The sequence below is a fragment of the Phlebotomus papatasi genome, chromosome 1 (assembly GCF_024763615.1).
Source record: "Phlebotomus papatasi isolate M1 chromosome 1, Ppap_2.1, whole genome shotgun sequence".
In the NCBI taxonomy this organism is placed as follows: domain Eukaryota; kingdom Metazoa; phylum Arthropoda; class Insecta; order Diptera; family Psychodidae; genus Phlebotomus; species Phlebotomus papatasi.
Window position 1 is genome coordinate 51026635 of NC_077222.1, and position 10447 is coordinate 51037081.

At 35.0% G+C, this 10447-nt stretch overlaps 1 long non-coding RNA gene across 1 annotated transcript; it reads right to left on the reverse strand.

The window, feature by feature from the left end:
* Positions 1–5526: 5526 nt before the first annotated feature.
* Positions 5527–8618, reverse strand: LOC129805942 (uncharacterized). The gene is made up of 2 exons (XR_008752136.1): positions 7859–8618; positions 5527–5637 (listed from the first exon to the last, which is right to left on the reverse strand). It is a non-coding gene; the product is annotated as an uncharacterized LOC129805942 (long non-coding RNA).
* Between the last annotated feature and the right edge of the window lie 1829 nt (positions 8619–10447).

Sequence of the window (10447 nt, forward strand, 5' to 3'; positions counted from 1 at the left end):
GGAAAATCCATCAAGAAAAATTGACAGTATTTGTTTACCTATATTCTTTTTCAATATTTAATCTTATCTCAATGAAAAATAAATAAATATATCTAGATTACCTTAACAGCTTTATGGCGTCTACACACTAGTAGAATTTTTTTTTTAAATGCCTTTTTTAAAAAAATCTGCCGTTTCTACCTAAAAGGATATGGGAAATTTGCTTTAAAAAGGCATTTTTAAAATTTTTTTTTGCAGTATTGCAACTTTAAATAAAATATATACATATTCTTTGATAACAAAGTACAACATGTGAAGAATATTTTCTCATCTCAAAGCTTCAAGCCAGTGAGAAACTTTAGGATAGAGCCTTTACAAATTTATTTAAAGCCAATTGAGAAGCATCAACTTTAAAGCTCTTTTAAAAATCTCAATTTGTGAGATTTATATGCAAAATTTTTCGAAAACTAATGCATCAATTTCATCGAAAATTTGCATACTTCTAGAGTTGATTATTTAAAACTTAAACAAGGATTTGTTTTTTTTTCCTTGATCATACCTTATTTTGCACGGCGAAATGTAATGTAAAATACGCCATTTTTTTCTTGTAAAAATGCTATTGAAAACAAATTTCATGTTTTTAAACTTTCGTTGAAATATAAGTTTTACTCAACTGCTAACAGCAAATATTTAGTTTTCTGACTTCAGAGAAAAATTATGAGAGTTATGTCTCCGAAAATCATTTTAAAAGATCAGCCTCTTAAAATTTGTAAATGAAAATTTTAGAAAATATTGTTCTAATGTTGTACTTTTATGTTTCAGAGTTGGATTTGAAGAAATATTCTTTATTATATATTAAAAAAAAATTAAAGAGGGCATATTTTATGGTTTCTGAAACCTACGTAATTCCTTAAGCTTAAATTAATCAATCCTGCTTCAGCCTGCATCACTTCAAAAGATGTGTAAGGTTAGGATGGTGGCAATTATTTTATTTTGCACTTTCCACTGCTCCCTGGCGTGCTTCTGCTCTCTCCTCTTGAAATTTTAGGTAGAATTTCCATGTTTCAGTATAATCCTCTCGTTCGAACTTCTGCAAATGTGGAGTTCCGACATCTAAGAAAAAATGGTAACATAAACTAAAATTACAAAATTTATCTTAACCGTTTAGACATGTAGATAGATAGATAGATAGATGTTTATAGCATTGAATAAATGATCAGTAAAATGTTAAAATTGATCAGTAACAAAAAACTTTGAAACAGTGATATTTTCGTCCAAATCTAGGCAAAGGGAAAATAAAGGGCTTTACACTTTATATGGAACTATTTTAAATGTTAAATATATAAATTAGGTCCACTTTTGTAAAGATTTAAAGTTTTTACTGATCATAATTACATATTTTACTGCTCATTTTTAATTTTTTACTGCCCATTTAGAACTTTTTACTGATCGTTTGTTTTTTGCCGATGTTTATTCATTAGCAATAAATAAGGCTAAATCCTGTGGAAAATAGAACACGTATAAAACGGTTAAATCGAGATTAAAAAAAGAAGTTAAAACGTAATCTTGACACAGTTTAAAATTCAAAAGTCTTTAGAATATTTTGTGGTGAACAGCATTTCACAGTTTTTTCACTAAAATCACGAGAAATTTTATCGATTTTTTTTAGAAAATAAAGATAAAGATAAGAAAATAATAATTTTTAAAAGTTCGTGAAAATCCCGTTAAAAATACAGAAAACGCCGCACTTGAACTTTGGATGCGCACACTTTGCACCAATACTAACCGTGGCATGGATGAAAATCAACCCTTGAGAGATTAAAACAGGGTCAAGGTTAAAACAGGGGTAAAATCCTAATCTTGACACGGTTCAAAATTTAGGCGTACGGAAAATCCTCAGTGAACAGCATTTTCACGCTTTTTCCACTAACACCTTCAAGAATTTCACCGATATTTTTTATGAAAATTAATTTCTCACTGTTTATTTAGGCATTGATGGTGGAAAATTGGGATAAATTCTGTGAAAACTTGAGGAAACGCCGCACAATGGCTTTAGACGCGCACAGATTGCACCAATACTAACCGTGGCAAGGATGAAAATCAACCCTTGAGAGATTAAAACACGGTTAACTCAAGGTTAAAATAGGGGTAAAATCCTAATCTTGACAGGGTTTAAAATTTAGGCGTGCGGATAATCCTCAGTGAACAGAATTTTCACGCTTTTTCCACTAAAATCTTCAAGAATTTCACCGAGATTTTTTTAGAAAATATATTGCTCACCATTTATTTACACTTTTGCGGTAAAATTGACACTAAATTCAGTGAAAATCTCATGAAAAAGAGAGAAAACTCCGCACTTTGATTCTTGACGCGCACGTTTGGTTACAAACTTGAAAAGAAAATTAAACACCACTTACCACAGATCTTTTCACAATTTACTCTTCTTCTATGTCGCTGATATGTCCCTGGGTGGTCACTGGGGGCTCATATTGAGCCCCAATCCCAGAAATGTCAACGCGAATGCCTCCATTCTTTGAGGCACACTGAACACTAAACACCATTTTTCTCTTACTGATTCCACTTGACAAGTTTACACGAGAAACCCTTAAATGCATTAAGAATCTCGCCATGATAGAAATTTAAAACCATTCAAACCTTGCGCAAGATTTAAACCGATGTGTTAAGGTTAATAGTGAAATCCTTCACTAAAAAAAGGAGTTAAAATTGCTGAAACAGGGTTAACTCATGTTTACAGTTTAAAACCTTTTTAAAATTAAACCGTGACTAACCCTGTTTATAGTCGATTTTAAACCTTGCCTCAAATAAGCTCTTTTCTGAGTGTATATTAATGTCCATTAATAAATTTTCTGTAGTTAATATCCTATTTGGTGGAAATAAAAATCAGATATGTTTTTGAAAATAACAAGATTTTAGAAAAATCTCTATAGCAAGAGGGTTAGTCAAACATCTGGTTAATTTTCTAAGATTTTGTAAGACGTTTACGAGCAATTGTTATCAGACTATCTCAAGAATAATTTCACACTATTTAATGTCTATACCAATTCACAATCGATTTGAACTGAACAGATTCATAAATCACTCAGAATAGTTTAAAAGTGTATCGTAGATAAGGGTGACTTTTCCATCTGTCTTCCGTAAGCTTTTCTTTAATTCTAGCATTTAAAGATGTTTTTTTCTGATCGCTTGCAATAGATCGGATTGGTATTGATGAAGACCATCATTAAGTGCTAAAATTGAGAAAAAATTATGAAAATCAGGAGCGAAAAGCTACCCACATATATGGAAAACAAAATATGTAAAAGAATTATTTTAAAAAGTGGGTCCCGGTCGAAATCCCGGGGCCAAAATCCCGAATGGACCAAAATCCCGAAAGCCAAAATCCCGAATTCTTAAAAGTGTAGGTACTCTCACGATTACACATGCATTTGTTGGAGGCAAAGGGAAATCTTCTGTGTCTTGGGAAATTATTATAAACATTTTCCTAGATATAAGTTCATCCTTTTCGGTATTTTGAACATTCGGGATTTTGGCCTTTTCGGAATTTTGGCGTTCGGGATTTTGGCTTTCGGTATTTTGACTGCCACCGTTAAAAATTATATAAGAAGTTCATACTGAATTATAATACGTAATGACCAAGTATTGTTAATATAACTATTAGGCAATAATCCAAGAATTTTGATAAAGATTCAGTATTAGGCAATTATTGAAAAGTCAAAGGAAAATGTTCCTTAATCTTGATAGCATCTATGTGACATTTAACTATTGAAAGCACCCAGCTCAGAAGCAAAAATTCACCCTTTTTGAAGATTTCATCAGACGGTGTTGAATTAGTTCGTTAGCGTGTTTATGATGGAAACATTGATAAGTTGGAGGAGTGTCTCAATTTTCTTTGTGTATACAACCCATAAAGGAATGAAAAAAGGAGCAGAGCAGAAGCCACGAATGAGATCGTTTCAAAGTGGGATAAAGATTGGGGGAAAATTTAGTGGATGATTTTGCATCTTTCCTCTTTTGTGTATATAAATTGTCCCACCATCCCATACCCTACTGTTATGCTATATATGACACACTTCATAAGAAACTGAACTGAATACACAAGCAATGCCGGCAAAGACATCGACGTCGGCGTCTTTCCAGCATGACTTGACAGAATCTCATCGCCTTGCTACTCATGCCATCACTGGTAATTTATATAACTAACAAATTTTATATTCTGTACTCCGCAGAATCAGTGAGGAAGAGCATTAAGCGACCTTACACTCCGGCTCCGTATTAAGTTGCTACAGTGACTGTGATGTGCATAAATTAGTATTACCTCATGTATAATCAGCGCCTATCCACCATGCTTGTATATAAACTTCTAAGAGAGTATTTTACACACAAACTACCCATCAACATAACACTCATGATAGAAACCCCTATAAGAAAAATCCGGCGCGATCCAATGGAAATTCCATTGGTAACAGAATGGAATGTTACATGCGTCCACTTGGTGAAATCCACCCTTTATCCCCCTGGATTCCCCTGTAGAAGTACATTGTAATTTTGCATTGGCGCGTCACGCAATTTCCATGGGAATCTACCAGCCTCGGTGGTGGTGTTATCCAGTGGAAATCCATGGGCATTCCCGTTGAAATTCTAAAGCTGCCGCATGGTAATTTCCACTGGTACTCTATGGGAAATCCATGAGTACTCTCGGAAAATTGGCCGGTATTTTCCCATGGGACACCAAGGGAATTCCTGTGGTAAGTTCCGTACCTGGGAGGGGTAATTTCCACTGGTACTCCACTGGCACTCCATGGGTGATCTCGGAAAACCGACCGGTGTTTTCCCATGGGATACCAATGGCAACCCAGTGGTAAGTGCTTTACCTGGGCGGGGTAATTTCCACTGGTACTCCACTGGCACTCCATGGGTGATCTCGGAAAACCGGCCGGTGTTTTCCCATGGGATACCAATGGCAACCCAGTGGTAACTGCTTTACCTGGGCGGGGTAATTTCCACTGGTACTCCACTGGCACTCCATGGGTGATCTCGGAAAACCAGCCGGTATTTTCGCATGGGATACCAATGAAATCCACATGGTAAGAGCTGTACCATGTCATTCCACTGGCAGACCATTGCGTTGGCAATTCATGGATGTTAAGAAATGTTTCCTCTTGATGACTTGGTGCTGGAAGAGAGCGATGGCGATGCAACAGAAGATCCTCTTTTAGCACTATACTCTTCGAATGCGGCGAAAGTATTGTCATATCGATGATACTAAGAATCTCTTGGAATTGACATGTCAATTCTATGCGACCTTCTTTTTTTTATGCCTAATGAAATATCTCCATTCTATTAAAGAATATACTTTTCTGTAAGCGTTCAGGCAATTTTTGTACTTCAGATTATCGTTCAAGCTTGAGACTAAAGTAATAACACTGGTCATATATAGCAGAGAACATTTTATTTCATGTATTAACTTCACTTTTTTAATAAAATTAAAAAAAATAATAATACATTTAATTTAAAAAAAAAATCTAATTAAACTTCAAATTAATTTAATGTTCAGATACATATATAAAAAATATTGACGTGATTGAAAAAATATTTACATTATAATGAATTACAAAAGAAGCAGGAATCGTTGATCACCTAGAAAGAAAAGTTGAAAAAAAGTAACCGTTACTAGCCACTCATCCAAATTTTCATAAGCATGACTTGATTTTTAGAGATAGGTATGCCTAGCTAATTTACGTAAATAAATGTGCACGCTGAAATTCCCCATTGACTACCCGTCAAATCATTGCTCTACCTGCCGATTTTACTCTGAGGTTTTTTGAATTTTAACGGTATATTCTAGTACATTCAGAGAAAATCTGCGGATTCTCGGCAGAATTTCTCCCTAGAAAATCTGCATAACCTCCATTACTTCACAAAAATATTGTTGATTTATGAAGAAACTGTAGAAGTTATAAAGAAAATTGTATGCTCTGCTTAACAAGCATTACCGAGTACACATTTTAGATAAGTAAAAAAACTGCGAGCAAAAATACTAATTTCTTAAAAATCACCAATCGAATGATACAAAAACACGAAATTTTGGTCGACACTCTGTTTAAAGTTTTCACTTCACTTTTCTCTACTTGTAACACGGCGTCGCAGAATTCTTTATTTTATATAAACACCGTGATATCACTAAGAATAACTCTATAGAATTTTGCAAACTTCAGTGAAAAATTTTTCCATCTCTTCTGACACATCTTGTCTGGAAAGTCTGGAATGTAGAAAAAATCTACAGAATATCTACAGAAATTCATCAGAGATTCGTCATAAATCTGCCGAAATATTCTGACGAATTTTGTCCCAAGCCCAAATAAAATTCGTAAGAATATCTACAGAATTTATCTGCAGATATTCTGTAGAGGTGTAGATTTTCTCTACAGAAATCTTAAAGATATCTGCAGATATTATTTGACGGGTAATAATAAATAATGCTGGCGCGACATTCCATGAAGGAACTGGGCCTTCCCGCAAGGAGATTTCTAGACATGCTATATTATTTTTTCTTGTACGGGATGAGGTTGCCAGTTCCATGCCCCGTGGAGTCAAGTGCAGTGAAGCTCACTGGATGCAATCCGAACACCTTTAACGCCAGAAAACTTCCTGGTGACCTAAAGGGGATTCGAAACCGGGACACTTGCATCATAGAGCGAGTGCTCTACCACTTGACCCATTGAGTGCCAAATATTCCATTGAATAATGGCTCTGAAAAATTACCCACAGCATATAAAAAATACAAATATTTACGGAAATATAATTTTATTGGGATTTCTCTGAAATTTTGGTTCTTTTTTAGACCAATGGCTTCTCACCGCATTTTTTTTAATATTCCCTTCATTAAGGAGTTGACGACAAAGCCCTTTCCACGATAATGGATCGTTTTCTTCCACTTCCTCGCAAAATCCGCCGAATTTTCGGCTGTCTGGCCTGCTTCCTGAGATTTGTCTTCAAAATTACCCAGTATTTCTCAATCTTCCGGACTGCAGGACAGGTTAAACATCTTTCCCACAGCCTTAGAATTGGAATCCTTTGAAAAGATGATCGTTGTGTTTCCGGGACCTTGTTTTAGTACGTTGATGATGTTTGCCGGTTCGATGGGGAACAGCCTAAGTTTTATAGGTTATGAAACCATTCCTCTTTTTGTTTTTATAGACCAAGCTCCATAAAAAAAGAATAATGCTGGGACCCACCTCTTTCCATCTGCAAAGCTTCTCAAAACACATTCATATGTTGTCTAATGATGAATATGAAAATAAATATGGCCTATACAACGAGTGATTCGGGATTTTCTGCCGTCTTGCCCGATGAGGTCGGTCTTGAAGTCGGTGGCAGCCGCAGATGTTTTAAGAGAAAATAAATCTATCTATCTATCTATAAAAAAGGTATATATTAAAGAGTAAAAGAGTATTTAGTAGAGTAAAATAGGAAAAAGGATACTTACTAAAAAAAAATCAAAATGTTCACTTAATTTCACTTCGAAAGTACAAATCGACAGGTCCGGAGGCGTCGATAAGCTAGTGGCGAGAATTATCGACACTAGCGACAAAAATGCAAGTTATTATCTCGATTGTCCATAAATGGACATTCGACAATAGCGATGGATCGCAATGAGACAGTTATCATTTCACCTGATTAATAAATTATCTTGAAATGACATCGACGAAAAAAAACGAAGTCCGAATCCTTCTGAATTTGACTGCATATCATACGAATCGAAAATTCATCGTGCACACGCTACTTTAATTTACTACAATAGTGCTATTGTATGTTTTTTTTATAATTTGGTAGACTACAAATTATTAAAGACACTCACCTTACACAGCTTACGATTTAGACGATAGATAGATGTATGAGTAGATTCAGACGATTTCAAATCTCGCTGAGTATATGGCCCAGGTACTGCTGAAGTGTTCTTTGGTAATGGAATTGCTGGCGTTGCCTTCTTACGCTTTCTGCATGGCCTATTGCTGTCTTTGATTTGACCGACTATTTTGGCACAGGACTTCATCGCCTTATCGTGTATAATATGGTCTATAAAATATGAAAAGCTTATTTATTTTATTTGTTTATACAAATAATACAAATCCATTTCTATACAAGGAGCCCACATTGCTCAGGGCTTCTCTCCTATTTCTTCCAGAAAATCGTAGATATTGTATAGGATTTCCTTGATCATTTTATTGAATGTACCCAAAATACTAACGCTGATCAGATTATTCTTCATACTTTCACAAGGAAATCCCCTAAATTCTTAGGATTGTGTTGTAAATTTTCAGAAATACCCAAGATAAAAGTGTTTGTTGTAAGATTTACCAGAGAAGGGAAGCAGTATGAGCCTCCTTATCAACATGGGTGTCTATAATATATTTAACAAAATATACAAGAAAATCCCAAAAATCTCACGTTTTCTGCGGAAGCGCAGTAAAAATCTTCTGAACAATAAAATAAAATTAAAAAAAAGAGAATATTTTACAAAATATATAAGAAAAATCTAAGAAAATCTTTGCATTTTTGGAGGAAGTAGGTAAAATCTCTTGTTAATTATAGCTTTCTTGGGTATTTTCAACAAAATATACAAGAAAAAATTTTGCATGACTTTCGGGAAAGCGAATAAACAGCAATAAAATGGATTTTATGTGCTGTTGAATTGTGAATATATAAAAAAAATCGGCGCGATCCAATGGAAATTCCACTGGTAACAGAGTGGAATTATCCACGTGTCCACTTGGTGAATTCCACCCTTAATCCCCTTGGATTCCACTGGTGAAGTATATTGTAATTTTGTATTGACGCGTCACGCAGTTTCCATGGGTATCTACCAGCCTCGGTGGCGGTATTACCCACTGGATATTCAAATATCTCAACTAATTTGGAAAATATTCAAGAAAAACTTGTGACTCAAAGTTGATTTGACGGTAGTTGATTTGACGGTATTCCGTCCTTATTCCATGCGGAACACCAGGGGTAAGAATCCAGGTGGAAAGCTAAGGGATCTCCAGTGGTTATTTCCATGGGCACTCATGGAAATATCCGGTCTGTCATCCGTGGCTGGATCCATTTCTTATAGGGACTTTCTACATACCTGCCAAAATTTATAAATATATTCATATCTGTTGAACAGCTCCGTATATCGAGATTTCCACATATAACTTTTGGCGGTATCCAGGCTTTTGCCACCAATGGAATGTCGATGAAAATCCCTGCCAAGGGGCAACAAAGTGGGTTAATAGATTTATAATTTCAGATAGGATATTACTGATATAACCACAGATTACCAAGTTGCGCTTTGAAAATACATTTTCTCACCAAATTGTGACCATCGATAGCGGAAAAGTTTTCAAGGAATTTTCTAAATTGAAACTTTCCATAAAACTTTTAGCAATGTGGCGTGTTTGAGTTAATGACAATGCTTTGAGAGCACGATTTTTAGTCTGCTACACAAACAAATTCTCGTGGATAGCCTTTTTCAGAAAGTTTTTCTATTGCAAAAAAATGATACTTTTTTTTATAATTACACTAAAGAAAAATTAAAGAAATTATTGAATAATATAATAAATTCCACTACCTGGAATAGAAACGCTTGCTATTCAAACATGCAAATTCTATTGAGAGTTGAATTTTAGCGGTAAAGCCAGTAAAGGATCACGCCGATAACGCCGATGGTTGATATAAATAACCCTCCTTATCTTTAATATTGCTAGTAGTTATAATGCTAATGGTGACGCAAGGCCTTATCGTAAGAAGAGTTTGGGTCGTCCATTATTATTTTTTATTATAATAGGATTGTGTTGTCAGTCTCATGCCCCGTAATCAAGTACTGTAAAACTCTCTGGGTGCACTTTTTATACACCTTTAGCCCCAAAAAATTCCTGGTGACCTAAAAAGAGATTTGAACTCGAAACACATCAATCACAGAGCGAGTACTCTACCACTTGACCCAATGAGTTCTCATCTGGGATTACCACTGTACAAAATTTTGTACTAATATTGTACAAAATTTAGGTGAAGAGTATTAAAGGTCACGGGTTTAATTAAAACTATACTAGCAGTTCTGTTGCTCGCTATGCAGGGAATTGATTGTAATGGGGATCTCAGTGGCGCAATAGGCAAGACCGTTGGGTCTTGGGCGGACGAGATCTCTGGTTCGACTCGCAAAGTTGTGAGTTCGACTTCCGCTAGGTGCAAGCAACTGAATATCAGGAAAAAAACATTTTCATTGTAGGGTAAATGGCCTAATTCAAAACCTTTTCCAGACGCTTTTACTTTGACAGAAGGTTCAACACATTAAGTTCATATTTTTTCTAAAAAGAATTACATAAATTTGCTCCTTGTCTCTTGTAGAATGTTACTGTTTAGTGAAAATTCTTTAGATATAATTTGAAAACTGCTTAAATACAAGAAA